Source organism: Phyllobates terribilis, unplaced genomic scaffold, assembly GCF_046119375.1.
Source record: "Phyllobates terribilis strain yellow unplaced genomic scaffold, ASM4611937v1 Scaffold_40__1_contigs__length_11209783, whole genome shotgun sequence".
In the NCBI taxonomy this organism is placed as follows: Eukaryota; Metazoa; Chordata; class Amphibia; order Anura; family Dendrobatidae; genus Phyllobates; species Phyllobates terribilis.
In genome coordinates, this window is record NW_027362800.1 from 2,969,082 (window position 1) to 2,983,782 (window position 14,701).

At 45.3% G+C, this 14,701-nt stretch overlaps 11 non-coding genes and 1 pseudogene across 11 annotated transcripts; all 12 read right to left on the reverse strand.

Moving 5' to 3' along the window:
- Positions 1–395: 395 nt before the first annotated feature.
- Positions 396–586, reverse strand: LOC141186530 (U2 spliceosomal RNA). Its single transcript, XR_012260799.1, has one exon. It is a non-coding gene; the product is annotated as a U2 spliceosomal RNA (small nuclear RNA).
- Positions 587–1,709: 1,123 nt separating this feature from the next.
- Positions 1,710–1,900, reverse strand: LOC141184622 (U2 spliceosomal RNA). The gene has a single exon (XR_012259360.1). It is a non-coding gene; the product is annotated as a U2 spliceosomal RNA (small nuclear RNA).
- Positions 1,901–3,020: 1,120 nt separating this feature from the next.
- On the reverse strand, positions 3,021–3,211 carry LOC141186531 (U2 spliceosomal RNA). Its single transcript, XR_012260800.1, has one exon. It is a non-coding gene; the product is annotated as a U2 spliceosomal RNA (small nuclear RNA).
- A 1,120-nt stretch (positions 3,212–4,331) lies between these two features.
- LOC141186533 (U2 spliceosomal RNA) lies at positions 4,332–4,522 on the reverse strand. Its single transcript, XR_012260802.1, has one exon. It is a non-coding gene; the product is annotated as a U2 spliceosomal RNA (small nuclear RNA).
- A 1,120-nt stretch (positions 4,523–5,642) lies between these two features.
- On the reverse strand, positions 5,643–5,833 carry LOC141191274 (U2 spliceosomal RNA). The gene has a single exon (XR_012265272.1). It is a non-coding gene; the product is annotated as a U2 spliceosomal RNA (small nuclear RNA).
- A 1,121-nt stretch (positions 5,834–6,954) lies between these two features.
- Positions 6,955–7,145, reverse strand: LOC141191408 (U2 spliceosomal RNA). Its single transcript, XR_012265404.1, has one exon. It is a non-coding gene; the product is annotated as a U2 spliceosomal RNA (small nuclear RNA).
- Positions 7,146–8,263: 1,118 nt separating this feature from the next.
- Positions 8,264–8,454, reverse strand: LOC141186534 (U2 spliceosomal RNA). The gene has a single exon (XR_012260803.1). It is a non-coding gene; the product is annotated as a U2 spliceosomal RNA (small nuclear RNA).
- A 1,119-nt stretch (positions 8,455–9,573) lies between these two features.
- On the reverse strand, positions 9,574–9,757 carry LOC141185897 (U2 spliceosomal RNA). The gene has a single exon (XR_012260492.1). It is a non-coding gene; the product is annotated as a U2 spliceosomal RNA (small nuclear RNA).
- A 789-nt stretch (positions 9,758–10,546) lies between these two features.
- On the reverse strand, positions 10,547–10,638 carry LOC141186198 (U2 spliceosomal RNA; annotated as a pseudogene).
- Positions 10,639–11,758: 1,120 nt separating this feature from the next.
- Positions 11,759–11,949, reverse strand: LOC141186535 (U2 spliceosomal RNA). Its single transcript, XR_012260804.1, has one exon. It is a non-coding gene; the product is annotated as a U2 spliceosomal RNA (small nuclear RNA).
- Positions 11,950–13,069: 1,120 nt separating this feature from the next.
- On the reverse strand, positions 13,070–13,260 carry LOC141186536 (U2 spliceosomal RNA). Its single transcript, XR_012260805.1, has one exon. It is a non-coding gene; the product is annotated as a U2 spliceosomal RNA (small nuclear RNA).
- A 1,120-nt stretch (positions 13,261–14,380) lies between these two features.
- Positions 14,381–14,571, reverse strand: LOC141186538 (U2 spliceosomal RNA). The gene has a single exon (XR_012260806.1). It is a non-coding gene; the product is annotated as a U2 spliceosomal RNA (small nuclear RNA).
- Positions 14,572–14,701: the final 130 nt, after the last annotated feature.

A 14,701-nucleotide genomic window follows, 5' to 3' on the forward strand; every position in this document is an offset into this window, starting at 1 on the left:
TGTTGATAACAAGGGCATTTGCTAAATAGATGGTGTGTGTGCAACAATATACTGAAAGGTCAATTATATTGTGCAGCTTATCTCACCACCTGTAGTTATTTAGGTGAAAGCTCCAAAATGCTTGCCTAATATGTCTGTTTATCCAAAAGGAAGTATAGAGGGAGAGCTAGATAGATAGCATTGCATTACATTACATTACATGGCAATGCAATGCACAGTTGCTGAAGTTGAACCAAAATGAGCTTGTCATCTGGCTTCTGCAACTTTTAACATGAAAAATCCAATGAGGAGAAGAAAAGCAAAGCCAAAGAGTCCATCCCAAAATCCGACAAACAAGCAAAATGAACAAAAAGCATTGAATTCAATTCTTTCTGATTTTAGAAACTGCATTAAAGAAGGGGTGCACCGGTCCTGGAGATACTGCAATACCAGGTCAATGCGTGGAGTGGACAGAGCAAGCTCTTTTTCCATCTCCCTGTTCTAAAAATCCATTTAATATATGGTCCCCAGATAGGGGACGTATCAGATATTAAACTGATAAGAACAGATACTACACTTGATCTTAGCCAAAAGGCCGAGAAGCGATAACCAGAATTGGTTTCCGACTACGGTGCCACCCAAGGATTCTGAAAAGTCCATTTGTGGAGATGGCCACCTGGACTCCCGTTAAGAAGACATGCTGTCAACCTCTAGATCCCTCACATGCCTGCACTTTTCGGCTTGCTGCTGCTGCAATCCACGCGTTTTAGATCTGCATAACTCCACCTCTTTTAGCACAGTACCCTCAACCCCCGGCTGTTCCCACCCGCCTCAACACCGTTGGAAGGGAGGAGAACCAATTAAGGCGGGGGGGGGGGGGTGGAACGAGCAGCTGTCTACCCTTAGCAGGAGGGTTGCTGATTAATTACCTCTCCTGCTGCTGCTGCTGCTGGCTGTCCAGCAGCAGACTGAAGGTGGCTGCTGCTGTGCGCAGGTATATAAAGGCTCAGAGCCTATTATGACACGCGCAGCCAGCGTTCCATTGCCACATTCCGCCTACTGCAGGCGGGATACCTGGATGGCTGAATGTCACTGAGAAGCTCACAGAGACCGCCATAAGCAACAGTTTAAAAGAATGCCACAGACTAATCAACCAAACTTTTTGGGTTGGTTTCTCTTTTATAGTCTGCAGGCATTAAATGAAAGAAGTCAGTGTTCCAGCAGAGGGAGACAACGTTTCAGAAAAGGCATTGTAGCAAACCAAAAAAGAAATTTTAAGCGCAGCAGAGTAACCAGCTCACATACCTGTTAGCTCAGGTGAGTTTAAAAGGCTGCTGTTGATAACAAGGGCATTTGCTAAATAGATGGTGTGTGTGCAACAATATACTGAAAGGTCAATTATATTGTGCAGCTTATCTCACCACCTGTAGTTATTTAGGTGAAAGCTCCAAAATGCTTGCCTAATATGTCTGTTTATCCAAAAGGAAGTATAGAGGGAGAGCTAGATAGATAGCATTGCATTACATTACATTACATGGCAATGCAATGCACAGTTGCTGAAGTTGAACCAAAATGAGCTTGTCATCTGGCTTCTGCAACTTTTAACATGAAAAATCCAATGAGGAGAAGAAAAGCAAAGCCAAAGAGTCCATCCCAAAATCCGACAAACAAGCAAAATGAACAAAAAGCATTGAATTCAATTCTTTCTGATTTTAGAAACTGCATTAAAGAAGGGGTGCACCGGTCCTGGAGATACTGCAATACCAGGTCAATGCGTGGAGTGGACAGAGCAAGCTCTTTTTCCATCTCCCTGTTCTAAAAATCCATTTAATATATGGTCCCCAGACAGGGGACGTATCAGATATTAAACTGATAAGAACAGATACTACACTTGATCTTAGCCAAAAGGCCGAGAAGCGATAACCAGAATTGGTTTCCGACTACGGTGCCTCCCAAGGATTCTGAAAAGTCCATTTGTGGAGATGGCCACCTGGACTCCCGTTAAGAAGACATGCTGTCAACCTCTAGATCCCTCACATGCCTGCACTTTTCGGCTTGCTGCTGCTGCAATCCACGCGTTTTAGATCTGCATAACTCCACCTCTTTTAGCACAGAACCCTCAACCCCCGGCTGTTCCCACCCGCCTCAACACCGTTGGAAGGGAGGAGAACCAATTAAGGCGGGGGGGGGGTGGAACGAGCAGCTGTCTACCCTTAGCAGGAGGGTTGCTGATTAATTACCTCTCCTGCTGCTGCTGCTGCTGGCTGTCCAGCAGCAGACTGAAGGTGGCTGCTGCTGTGCGCAGGTATATAAAGGCTCAGAGCCAATTATGACACGCGCAGCCAGCGTTCCATTGCCACATTCCGTCTACTGCAGGCGGGATACCTGGATGGCTGAATGTCACTGAGAAGCTCACAGAGACCGCCATAAGCAACAGTTTAAAAGAATGCCACAGACTAATCAACCAAACTTTTTGGGTTGGTTTCTCTTTTATAGTCTGCAGGCATTAAATGAAAGAAGTCAGTGTTCCAGCAGAGGGAGACAACGTTTCAGAAAAGGCATTGTAGTAAACCAAAAAAGAAATTTTAAGCGCAGCAGAGTAACCAGCTCACATACCTGTTAGCTCAGGTGAGTTTAAAAGGCTGCTGTTGATAACAAGGGCATTTGCTAAATAGATGGTGTGTGTGCAACAATATACTGAAAGGTCAATTATATTGTGCAGCTTATCTCACCACCTGTAGTTATTTAGGTGAAAGCTCCAAAATGCTTGCCTAATATGTCTGTTTATCCAAAAGGAAGTATAGAGGGAGAGCTAGATAGATAGCATTGCATTACATTACATTACATGGCAATGCAATGCACAGTTGCTGAAGTTGAACCAAAATGAGCTTGTCATCTGGCTTCTGCAACTTTTAACATGAAAAATCCAATGAGGAGAAGAAAAGCAAAGCCAAAGAGTCCATCCCAAAATCCGACAAACAAGCAAAATGAACAAAAAGCATTGAATTCAATTCTTTCTGATTTTAGAAACTGCATTAAAGAAGGGGTGCACCGGTCCTGGAGATACTGCAATACCAGGTCAATGCGTGGAGTGGACAGAGCAAGCTCTTTTTCCATCTCCCTGTTCTAAAAATCCATTTAATATATGGTCCCCAGATAGGGGACGTATCAGATATTAAACTGATAAGAACAGATACTACACTTGATCTTAGCCAAAAGGCCGAGAAGCGATAACCAGAATTGGTTTCCGACTACGGTGCCACCCAAGGATTCTGAAAAGTCCATTTGTGGAGATGGCCACCTGGACTCCCGTTAAGAAGACATGCTGTCAACCTCTAGATCCCTCACATGCCTGCACTTTTCGGCTTGCTGCTGCTGCAATCCACGCGTTTTAGATCTGCATAACTCCACCTCTTTTAGCACAGTACCCTCAACCCCCGGCTGTTCCCACCCGCCTCAACACCGTTGGAAGGGAGGAGAACCAATTAAGGCGGGGGGGGGGTGGAACGAGCAGCTGTCTACCCTTAGCAGGAGGGTTGCTGATTAATTACCTCTCCTGCTGCTGCTGCTGCTGACTGTCCAGCAGCAGACTGAAGGTGGCTGCTGCTGTGCGCAGGTATATAAAGGCTCAGAGCCTATTATGACACGCGCAGCCAGCGTTCCATTGCCACATTCCGTCTACTGCAGGCGGGATACCTGGATGGCTGAATGTCACTGAGAAGCTCACAGAGACCGCCATAAGCAACAGTTTAAAAGAATGCCACAGACTAATCAACCAAACTTTTTGGGTTGGTTTCTCTTTTATAGTCTGCAGGCATTAAATGAAAGAAGTCAGTGTTCCAGCAGAGGGAGACAACGTTTCAGAAAAGGCATTGTAGCAAACCAAAAAAGAAATTTTAAGCGCAGCAGAGTAACCAGCTCACATACCTGTTAGCTCAGGTGAGTTTAAAAGGCTGCTGTTGATAACAAGGGCATTTGCTAAATAGATGGTGTGTGTGCAACAATATACTGAAAGGTCAATTATATTGTGCAGCTTATCTCACCACCTGTAGTTATTTAGGTGAAAGCTCCAAAATGCTTGCCTAATATGTCTGTTTATCCAAAAGGAAGTATAGAGGGAGAGCTAGATAGATAGCATTGCATTACATTACATTACATGGCAATGCAATGCACAGTTGCTGAAGTTGAACCAAAATGAGCTTGTCATCTGGCTTCTGCAACTTTTAACATGAAAAATCCAATGAGGAGAAGAAAAGCAAAGCCAAAGAGTCCATCCCAAAATCCGACAAACAAGCAAAATGAACAAAAAGCATTGAATTCAATTCTTTCTGATTTTAGAAACTGCATTAAAGAAGGGGTGCACCGGTCCTGGAGATACTGCAATACCAGGTCAATGCGTGGAGTGGACAGAGCAAGCTCTTTTTCCATCTCCCTGTTCTAAAAATCCATTTAATATATGGTCCCCAGATAGGGGACGTATCAGATATTAAACTGATAAGAACAGATACTACACTTGATCTTAGCCAAAAGGCCGAGAAGCGATAACCAGAATTGGTTTCCGACTACGGTGCCACCCAAGGATTCTGAAAAGTCCATTTGTGGAGATGGCCACCTGGACTCCCGTTAAGAAGACATGCTGTCAACCTCTAGATCCCTCACATGCCTGCACTTTTCGGCTTGCTGCTGCTGCAATCCACGCGTTTTAGATCTGCATAACTCCACCTCTTTTAGCACAGTACCCTCAACCCCCGGCTGTTCCCACCCGCCTCAACACCGTTGGAAGGGAGGAGAACCAATTAAGGCGGGGGGGGGGTGGAACGAGCAGCTGTCTACCCTTAGCAGGAGGGTTGCTGATTAATTACCTCTCCTGCTGCTGCTGCTGCTGGCTGTCCAGCAGCAGACTGAAGGTGGCTGCTGCTGTGCGCAGGTATATAAAGGCTCAGAGCCTATTATGACACGCGCAGCCAGCGTTCCATTGCCACATTCCGTCTACTGCAGGCGGGATACCTGGATGGCTGAATGTCACTGAGAAGCTCACAGAGACCGCCATAAGCAACAGTTTAAAAGAATGCCACAGACTAATCAACCAAACTTTTTGGGTTGGTTTCTCTTTTATAGTCTGCAGGCATTAAATGAAAGAAGTCAGTGTTCCAGCAGAGGGAGACAACGTTTCAGAAAAGGCATTGTAGCAAACCAAAAAAGAAATTTTAAGCGCAGCAGAGTAACCAGCTCACATACCTGTTAGCTCAGGTGAGTTTAAAAGGCTGCTGTTGATAACAAGGGCATTTGCTAAATAGATGGTGTGTGTGCAACAATATACTGAAAGGTCAATTATATTGTGCAGCTTATCTCACCACCTGTAGTTATTTAGGTGAAAGCTCCAAAATGCTTGCCTAATATGTCTGTTTATCCAAAAGGAAGTATAGAGGGAGAGCTAGATAGATAGCATTGCATTACATTACATTACATGGCAATGCAATGCACAGTTGCTGAAGTTGAACCAAAATGAGCTTGTCATCTGGCTTCTGCAACTTTTAACATGAAAAATCCAATGAGGAGAAGAAAAGCAAAGCCAAAGAGTCCATCCCAAAATCCGACAAACAAGCAAAATGAACAAAAAGCATTGAATTCAATTCTTTCTGATTTTAGAAACTGCATTAAAGAAGGGGTGCATCGGTCCTGGAGATACTGCAATACCAGGTCAATGCGTGGAGTGGACAGAGCAAGCTCTTTTTCCATCTCCCTGTTCTAAAAATCCATTTAATATATGGTCCCCAGATAGGGGACGTATCAGATATTAAACTGATAAGAACAGATACTACACTTGATCTTAGCCAAAAGGCCGAGAAGCGATAACCAGAATTGGTTTCCGACTACGGTGCCACCCAAGGATTCTGAAAAGTCCATTTGTGGAGATGGCCACCTGGACTCCCGTTAAGAAGACATGCTGTCAACCTCTAGATCCCTCACATGCCTGCACTTTTCGGCTTGCTGCTGCTGCAATCCACGCGTTTTAGATCTGCATAACTCCACCTCTTTTAGCACAGTACCCTCAACCCCCGGCTGTTCCCACCCGCCTCAACACCGTTGGAAGGGAGGAGAACCAATTAAGGCGGGGGGGGGGGTGGAACGAGCAGCTGTCTACCCTTAGCAGGAGGGTTGCTGATTAATTACCTCTCCTGCTGCTGCTGCTGCTGGCTGTCCAGCAGCAGACTGAAGGTGGCTGCTGCTGTGCGCAGGTATATAAAGGCTCAGAGCCTATTATGACACGCGCAGCCAGCGTTCCATTGCCACATTCCGTCTACTGCAGGCGGGATACCTGGATGGCTGAATGTCACTGAGAAGCTAACAGAGACCGCCATAAGCAACAGTTTAAAAGAATGCCACAGACTAATCAACCAAACTTTTTGGGTTGGTTTCTCTTTTATAGTCTGCAGGCATTAAATGAAAGAAGTCAGTGTTCCAGCAGAGGGAGACAACGTTTCAGAAAAGGCATTGTAGCAAACCAAAAAAGAAATTTTAAGTGCAGCAGAGTAACCAGCTCACATACCTGTTAGCTCAGGTGAGTTTAAAAGGCTGCTGTTGATAACAAGGGCATTTGCTAAATAGATGGTGTGTGTGCAACAATATACTGAAAGGTCAATTATATTGTGCAGCTTATCTCACCACCTTTAGTTATTTAGGTGAAAGCTCCAAAATGCTTGCCTAATATGTCTGTTTATCCAAAAGGAAGTATAGAGGGAGAGCTAGATAGATAGCATTGCATTACATTACATTACATGGCAATGCAATGCACAGTTGCTGAAGTTGAACCAAAATGAGCTTGTCATCTGGCTTCTGCAACTTTTAACATGAAAAATCCAATGAGGAGAAGAAAAGCAAAGCCAAAGAGTCCATCCCAAAATCCGACAAACAAGCAAAATGAACAAAAAGCATTGAATTCAATTCTTTCTGATTTTAGAAACTGCATTAAAGAAGGGGTGCACCGGTCCTGGAGATACTGCAATACCAGGTCAATGCGTGGAGTGGACAGAGCAAGCTCTTTTTCCATCTCCCTGTTCTAAAAATCCATGTAATATATGGTCCCCAGATAGGGGACGTATCAGATATTAAACTGATAAGAACAGATACTACACTTGATCTTAGCCAAAAGGCCGAGAAGCGATAACCAGAATTGGTTTCCGACTACGGTGCCACCCAAGGATTCTGAAAAGTCCATTTGTGGAGATGGCCACCTGGACTCCCGTTAAGAAGACATGCTGTCAACCTCTAGATCCCTCACATGCCTGCACTTTTCGGCTTGCTGCTGCTGCAATCCACGCGTTTTAGATCTGCATAACTCCACCTCTTTTAGCACAGTACTCTCAACCCCCGGCTGTTCCCACCCGCCTCAACACCATTGGAAGGGAGGAGAACCAATTAAGGCGGGGGGGGTGGAACGAGCAGCTGTCTACCCTTAGCAGGAGGGTTGCTGATTAATTACCTCTCCTGGTGTTGCTGCTGCTGGCTGTCCAGCAGCAGACTGAAGGTGGCTGCTGCTGTGCGCAGGTATATAAAGGCTCAGAGCCTATTATGACACGCGCAGCCAGCGTTCCATTGCCACATTCCGTCTACTGCAGGCGGGATACCTGGATGGCTGAATGTCACTGAGAAGCTCACAGAGACCGCCATAAGCAACAGTTTAAAAGAATGCCACAGACTAATCAACCAAACTTTTTGGGTTGGTTTCTCTTTTATAGTCTGCAGGCATTAAATGAAAGAAGTCAGTGTTCCAGCAGAGGGAGACAACGTTTCAGAAAAGGCATTGTAGCAAACCAAAAAAGAAATTTTAAGCGCAGCAGAGTAACCAGCTCACATACCTGTTAGCTCAGGTGAGTTTAAAAGGCTGCTGTTGATAACAAGGGCATTTGCTAAATAGATGGTGTGTGTGCAACAATATACTGAAAGGTCAATTATATTGTGCAGCTTATCTCACCACCTGTAGTTATTTAGGTGAAAGCTCCAAAATGCTTGCCTAATATGTCTGTTTATCCAAAAGGAAGTATAGAGGGAGAGCTAGATAGATAGCATTGCATTACATTACATTACATGGCAATGCAATGCACAGTTGCTGAAGTTGAACCAAAATGAGCTTGTCATCTGGCTTCTGCAACTTTTAACATGAAAAATCCAATGAGGAGAAGAAAAGCAAAGCCAAAGAGTCCATCCCAAAATCCGACAAACAAGCAAAATGAACAAAAAGCATTGAATTCAATTCTTTCTGATTTTAGAAACTGCATTAAAGAAGGGGTGCACCGGTCCTGGAGATACTGCAATACCAGGTCAATGCGTGGAGTGGACAGAGCAAGCTCTTTTTCCATCTCCCTGTTCTAAAAATCCATTTAATATATGGTCCCCAGATAGGGGACGTATCAGATATTAAACTGATAAGAACAGATACTACACTTGATCTTAGCCAAAAGGCCGAGAAGCGATAACCAGAATTGGTTTCCGACTACGGTGCCACCCAAGGATTCTGAAAAGTCCATTTGTGGAGATGGCCACCTGGACTCCCGTTAAGAAGACATGCTGTCAACCTCTAGATCCCTCACATGCCTGCACTTTTCGGCTTGCTGCTGCTGCAATCCACGCGTTTTAGATCTGCATAACTCCACCTCTTTTAGCACAGTACCCTCAACCCCCGGCTGTTCCCACCCGCCTCAACACCGTTGGAAGGGAGGAGAACCAATTAAGGCGGGGGGGGGTGGAACGAGCAGCTGTCTACCCTTAGCAGGAGGGTTGCTGATTAATTACCTCTCCTGCTGCTGCTGCTGCTGGCTGTCCAGCAGCAGACTGAAGGTGGCTGCTGCTGTGCGCAGGTATATAAAGGCTCAGAGCCTATTATGACACGCGCAGCCAGCGTTCCATTGCCACATTCCGTCTACTGCAGGCGGGATACCTGGATGGCTGAATGTCACTGAGAAGCTAACAGAGACCGCCATAAGCAACAGTTTAAAAGAATGCCACAGACTAATCAACCAAACTTTTTGGGTTGGTTTCTCTTTTATAGTCTGCAGGCATTAAATGAAAGAAGTCAGTGTTCCAGCAGAGGGAGACAACGTTTCAGAAAAGGCATTGTAGCAAACCAAAAAAGAAATTTTAAGCGCAGCAGAGTAACCAGCTTACATACCTGTTAGCTCAGGTGAGTTTAAAAGGCTGCTGTTGATAACAAGGGCATTTGCTAAATAGATGGTGTGTGTGCAACAATATACTGAAAGGTCAATTATATTGTGCAGCTTATCTCACCACCTGTAGTTATTTAGGTGAAAGCTCCAAAATGCTTGCCTAATATGTCTGTTTATCCAAAAGGAAGTATAGAGGGAGAGCTAGATAGATAGCATTGCATTACATTACATTACATGGCAATGCAATGCACAGTTGCTGAAGTTGAACCAAAATGAGCTTGTCATCTGGCTTCTGCAACTTTTAACATGAAAAATCCAATGAGGAGAAGAAAAGCAAAGCCAAAGAGTCCATCCCAAAATCCGACAAACAAGCAAAATGAACAAAAAGCATTGAATTCAATTCTTTCTGATTTTAGAAACTGCATTAAAGAAGGGGTGCACCGGTCCTGGAGATACTGCAATACCAGGTCAATGCGTGGAGTGGACAGAGCAAGCTCTTTTTCCATCTCCCTGTTCTAAAAATCCATTTAATATATGGTCCCCAGATAGGGGACGTATCAGATATTAAACTGATAAGAACAGATTTTTTTTTTTTTTCGAAAGCCCGAATTCGTGTACAAAACCCGAGTGCGCTTAAAAAAGTGACAAGTGCCACAAAAAAAGTGCACTAGGATGCTGGTCTTCTTGAAACCCTCTCCAAAAGGAGAAGGGTCCCCCAAACCATTCCCCGTCCCTCCGAGCCAGAAGGCCACAGCGAGGAACAGGGACAAAAAGCCACCTCCAGCCGAAGCCAGAGGCGACCCAATCTTACCCCCAGCACCTGCCCGAGTTCTCACCCGAGCAAGGCACTGGGAGCCAAAGACTGTGCTCCCCTCCCGGAAGAGTGGAGCCAACAACGCTCTCCTCCCGAAAGAGGAGAGCCAGGGGGGTTCAGGGGGTAGCGGAACCTGATGGCCACACACTCCCCCCCTAGACCTGCCAAGAGAGGAACCCGTAAGGGAACCGCATCCCGACAAAATCCTAGTAGGACGTGACACACGTGAATAAGTGGACACACAGTGACAAAGAAATTAAATAAATAGTGAAGGTTTCACAGTATAATACTGCCCGGACCTTCGACCGGGAATTGAAAAATTCCCCATCCTAAGGCCAGAAGGCCCGGAATAAGGGTGTGTGCGAAGAAAGAAAATTTGAAGTGCTTGTGCAAATGTGCCATAAACTCAAGTGGGGTTCCCAATCCCAGTGAGTTAAGGCACCCCAGGGTCACCATTCCTGGGGCACTTCACACTTCGGGCTTTCGATCTTCCCCGGCCCAATGGCGTCGTTCCTGGGGGGCCATGCTTTCCACCAGATGACTATATTAGCCACCTGGCGTACTAACAAGCGCCTAAACCCCAGTGTGCATAATGTATCAATCTACTAGGGCGGCCAACATCCAAAACCGCCTTTTCGAAAGATACTACACTTGATCTTAGCCAAAAGGCCGAGAAGCGATAACCAGAATTGGTTTCCGACTACGGTGCCACCCAAGGATTCTGAAAAGTCCATTTGTGGAGATGGCCACCTGGACTCCCGTTAAGAAGACATGCTGTCAACCTCTAGATCCCTCACATGCCTGCACTTTTCGGCTTGCTGCTGCTGCAATCCACGCGTTTTAGATCTGCATAACTCCACCTCTTTTAGCACAGTACCCTCAACCCCCGGCTGTTCCCACCCGCCTCAACACCGTTGGAAGGGAGGAGAACCAATTAAGGCGGGGGGGGGGTGGAACGAGCAGCTGTCTACCCTTAGCAGGAGGGTTGCTGATTAATTACCTCTCCTGCTGCTGCTGCTGCTGGCTGTCCAGCAGCAGACTGAAGGTGGCTGCTGCTGTGCGCAGGTATATAAAGGCTCAGAGCCTATTATGACACGCGCAGCCAGCGTTCCATTGCCACATTCCGTCTACTGCAGGTGGGATACCTGGATGGCTGAATGTCACTGAGAAGCTCACAGAGACCGCCATAAGCAACAGTTTAAAAGAATGCCACAGACTAATCAACCAAACTTTTTGGGTTGGTTTCTCTTTTATAGTCTGCAGGCATTAAATGAAAGAAGTCAGTGTTCCAGCAGAGGGAGACAACGTTTCAGAAAAGGCATTGTAGCCAACCAAAAAAGAAATTTTAAGTGCAGCAGAGTAACCAGCTCACATACCTGTTAGCTCAGGTGAGTTTAAAAGGCTGCTGTTGATAACAAGGGCATTTGCTAAATAGATGGTGTGTGTGCAACAATATACTGAAAGGTCAATTATATTGTGCAGCTTATCTCACCACCTGTAGTTATTTAGGTGAAAGCTCCAAAATGCTTGCCTAATATGTCTGTTTATCCAAAAGGAAGTATAGAGGGAGAGCTAGATAGATAGCATTGCATTACATTACATTACATGGCAATGCAATGCACAGTTGCTGAAGTTGAACCAAAATGAGCTTGTCATCTGGCTTCTGCAACTTTTAACATGAAAAATCCAATGAGGAGAAGAAAAGCAAAGCCAAAGAGTCCATCCCAAAATCCGACAAACAAGCAAAATGAACAAAAAGCATTGAATTCAATTCTTTCTGATTTTAGAAACTGCATTAAAGAAGGGGTGCACCGGTCCTGGAGATACTGCAATACCAGGTCAATGCGTGGAGTGGACAGAGCAAGCTCTTTTTCCATCTCCCTGTTCTAAAAATCCATTTAATATATGGTCCCCAGATAGGGGACGTATCAGATATTAAACTGATAAGAACAGATACTACACTTGATCTTAGCCAAAAGGCCGAGAAGCGATAACCAGAATTGGTTTCCGACTACGGTGCCACCCAAGGATTCTGAAAAGTCCATTTGTGGAGATGGCCACCTGGACTCCCGTTAAGAAGACATGCTGTCAACCTCTAGATCCCTCACATGCCTGCACTTTTCGGCTTGCTGCTGCTGCAATCCACGCGTTTTAGATCTGCATAACTCCACCTCTTTTAGCACAGTACCCTCAACCCCTGGCTGTTCCCACCCGCCTCAACACCGTTGGAAGGGAGGAGAACCAATTAAGGCGGGGGGGGGGTGGAACGAGCAGCTGTCTACCCTTAGCAGGAGGGTTGCTGAATAATTACCTCTCCTGCTGCTGCTGCTGCTGGCTGTCCAGCAGCAGACTGAAGGTGGCTGCTGCTGTGCGCAGGTATATAAAGGCTCAGAGCCTATTATGACACGCGCAGCCAGCGTTCCATTGCCACATTCCGTCTACTGCAGGCGGGATACCTGGATGGCTGAATGTCACTGAGAAGCTCACAGAGACCGCCATAAGCAAAAGTTTAAAAGAATGCCACAGACTAATCAACCAAACTTTTTGGGTTGGTTTCTCTTTTATAGTCTGCAGGCATTAAATGAAAGAAGTCAGTGTTCCAGCAGAGGGAGACAACGTTTCAGAAAAGGCATTGTAGCAAACCAAAAAAGAAATTTTAAGCGCAGCAGAGTAACCAGCTCACATACCTGTTAGCTCAGGTGAGTTTAGAAGGCTGCTGTTGATAACAAGGGCATTTGCTAAATAGATGGTGTGTGTGCAACAATATACTGAAAGGTCAATTATATTGTGCAGCTTATCTCACCACCTGTAGTTATTTAGGTGAAAGCTCCAAAATGCTTGCCTAATATGTCTGTTTATCCAAAAGGAATTATAGAGGTAGAGCTAGATAGATAGCATTGCATTACATTACATTACATGGCAATGCAATGCACAGTTGCTGAAGTTGAACCAAAATGAGCTTGTCATCTGGCTTCTGCAACTTTTAACATGAAAAATCCAATGAGGAGAAGAAAAGCAAAGCCAAAGAGTCCATCCCAAAATCCGACAAACAAGCAAAATGAACAAAAAGCATTGAATTCAATTCTTTCTGATTTTAGAAACTGCATTAAAGAAGGGGTGCACCGGTCCTGGAGATACTGCAATACCAGGTCAATGCGTGGAGTGGACAGAGCAAGCTCTTTTTCCATCTCCCTGTTCTAAAAATCCATTTAATATATGGTCCCCAGATAGGGGACGTATCAGATATTAAACTGATAAGAACAGATACTACACTTGATCTTAGCCAAAAGGCCGAGAAGCGATAACCAGAATTGGTTTCCGACTACGGTGCCACCCAAGGATTCTGAAAAGTCCATTTGTGGAGATGGCCACCTGGACTCCCGTTAAGAAGACATGCTGTCAACCTCTAGATCCCTCACATGCCTGCACTTTTCGGCTTGCTGCTGCTGCAATCCACGCGTTTTAGATCTGCATAACTCCACCTCTTTTAGCACAGTACCCTCAACCCCCGGCTGTTCCCACCCGCCTCAACACCGTTGGAAGGGAGGAGAACCAATTAAGGCGGGGGGGGGGTGGAACGAGCAGCTGTCTACCCTTAGCAGGAGGGTTGCTGAATAATTACCTCTCCTGCTGCTGCTGCTGCTGGCTGTCCAGCAGCAGACTGAAGGTGGCTGCTGCTGTGCGCAGGTATATAAAGGCTCAGAGCCTATTATGACACGCGCAGCCAGCGTTCCATTGCCACATTCCGTCTACTGCAGGCGGGATACCTGGATGGCTGAATGTCACTGAGAAGCTCACAGAGACCGCCATAAGCAACAGTTTAAAAGAATGCCACAGACTAATCAACCAAACTTTTTGGGTTGGTTTCTCTTTTATAGTCTGCAGGCATTAAATGAAAGAAGTCAGTGTTCCAGCAGAGGGAGACAACGTTTCAGAAAAGGCATTGTAGCAAACCAAAAAAGAAATTTTAAGCGCAGCAGAGTAACCAGCTCACATACCTGTTAGCTCAGGTGAGTTTAGAAGGCTGCTGTTGATAACAAGGGCATTTGCTAAATAGATGGTGTGTGTGCAACAATATACTGAAAGGTCAATTATATTGTGCAGCTTATCTCACCACCTGTAGTTATTTAGGTGAAAGCTCCAAAATGCTTGCCTAATATGTCTGTTTATCCAAAAGGAATTATAGAGGGAGAGCTAGATAGATAGCATTGCATTACATTACATTACATGGCAATGCAATGCACAGTTGCTGAAGTTGAACCAAAATGAGCTTGTCATCTGGCTTCTGCAACTTTTAACATGAAAAATCCAATGAGGAGAAGAAAAGCAAAGCCAAAGAGTCCATCCCAAAATCCGACAAACAAGCAAAATGAACAAAAAGCATTGAATTCAATTCTTTCTGATTTTAGAAACTGCATTAAAGAAGGGGTGCACCGGTCCTGGAGATACTGCAATACCAGGTCAATGCGTGGAGTGGACAGAGCAAGCTCTTTTTCCATCTCCCTGTTCTAAAAATCCATTTAATATATGGTCCCCAGATAGGGGACGTATCAGATATTAAACTGATAAGAACAGATACTACACTTGATCTTAGCCAAAAGGCCGAGAAGCGATAACCAGAATTGGTTTCCGACTACGGTGCCACCCAAGGATTCTGAAAAGTCCATTTGTGGAGATGGCCACCTGGACTCCCGTTAAGAAGACATGCTGTCAACCTCTAGATCCCTCACATGCCTGCACTTTT